Genomic DNA, 1505 nt, shown 5'->3' with positions numbered 1-1505 from the left:
TATCCAGCCATCTGTGCACCAAGAGCCTAACAAGATAACAAGATGGCTTCCTTGCCATAATTTAAAAATTTACATATATACACATATTTACATACATATACATATTTGCATACATAAAGAGAGACGCATGTTTACATTTATATATATTTCCATATATATACATATATATATAGAGAGAGAGGGAGAGTAATCAGTTTCAGTTTAATATCCACTATGTTTGACAGCTCATGCAATTCCTTCCTTAAAGATTTTACAATAACCTTACAGGGTGCTAAAGCCTGGTGAGCCTTAAGGGAAAAGAGTCTAAGTCTTCGTATCATTTTGAGATTGTAGTCTAGTACAGGCCACTTTTCTATGTTTCCTATCCTCGATTTAATGGCAAGGTCAGTTCAAGAGAACAAACTGTTGTAACTACTCACATTCACTGCTGCAGCATGAAAGTTGCTTGACATAGAAGAATGGGCATGGTTCTGTTCTAATAAAAAAAACTTTATGGACATTGAAATTTGAATTTCATGTTACTGCATGTGTTCCAAAGCATACTCTATTTTTTTAACCACTGAAAATGTAAAAGGCATTCTTAGCTCACAGATGTACAAGAACAGCCGATGGGCCGTATTTGTCTTAAGGCTGTAGATTGCACATCTGTTATGCATACAATGTCAGAACTCGAAAAATGTGAGTGTGGGACCTTCTGTGGGACGTATACGGTAATGTCACAGGCTAACTTCCAATTCGATAATACATGTGAACGCGCTTTCCAAAGATATTTAGCCGCGGTGGCCATGCCCAAGAATGGCGACTGCAAAGGGCCACCCCGGCCCACGCCACTCACTACCCTCTCGGCCGCTGATAACGCAGCCCCCAGCTCCGCGGATTGGACAGCGCGCCCACGGGGCCCCCAGGTACGTGGAGATGGAAGGCCGCAGAGATGGAGGGCCGAAGACAAGCACACAGAGCAAAGCAACGCCCCCAAGCCGACCACCCAGCCCCGCCTGCCCCGGCGCAAGCCGGCGCGTGCACGCACGCACGCACGCACGCTTCCCGCCCCTCGCTCACTCAGGCTCTATTGCGCATGCCTAGGAGAGGGAGCGGCGATTGACAGGGAGGCCCAGGCCGGAGCCGAGCAAAGGGGTTCCTCCCGGCCCGGCCGGTAGACGCGACCCGCGCGTGCGTCACTTCCGCTGGGGCGGGACGGAGGTGTGGGGGTGGCGCCCCGGCCGCTGCTCTTCTGTTTGTGTTGGAAGCTCAGCTGATGCGGGCCGGTCAAAGTGGACGTCGGTCCCGGGCAGAGGCGCGTCGCCGCTGCCGCCCAAGTAGTTGCGGCCTGCATCCCGGTGAGTGGCGGCGGGGGGACAGAGGCGGCACGAGAGGTTAGGGAAGAGGGCAGCCTGGTCTCCCCGGGCACTTGTCTGGCCCTTCTTACCTGTCCTTGGAGGGCGCTTGCAGAGTAAGAGGGCGGGGAGACGCCGGGCTTCGAGGAGGTCCCGGGACCAAGGTTCCAA

At 52.3% G+C, this 1505-nt stretch overlaps 1 protein-coding gene across 3 annotated transcripts in view; it reads left to right on the top strand.

The window, feature by feature from the left end:
* The window catches only part of PNPLA8 (patatin like phospholipase domain containing 8), a 45838-nt gene that overhangs the window by 1125 nt on the left and 43208 nt on the right, over positions 1–1505 (top strand). The window contains exon 1 of one of the 3 annotated variants that reach the window (XM_040644402.1): positions 1131–1337. The exons of 1 other annotated variant lie outside the window; for it this stretch is intronic. The gene's annotated coding sequence lies outside the window, so the exon portion shown is untranslated. Of the gene's footprint in view, positions 1–1130; positions 1338–1505 lie in introns of those variants that run through there. One more of the 3 variants, XM_040644405.1, reaches the window with a different exon arrangement.

Source organism: Ursus maritimus, unplaced genomic scaffold (assembly GCF_017311325.1).
Source record: "Ursus maritimus isolate PB19 unplaced genomic scaffold, ASM1731132v1 scaffold_3, whole genome shotgun sequence".
Classification (NCBI taxonomy): domain Eukaryota; kingdom Metazoa; phylum Chordata; class Mammalia; order Carnivora; family Ursidae; genus Ursus; species Ursus maritimus.
Note: the sequence above shows the minus strand (reverse complement) of the source record. Positions and strands in the feature narration are given on the sequence as shown.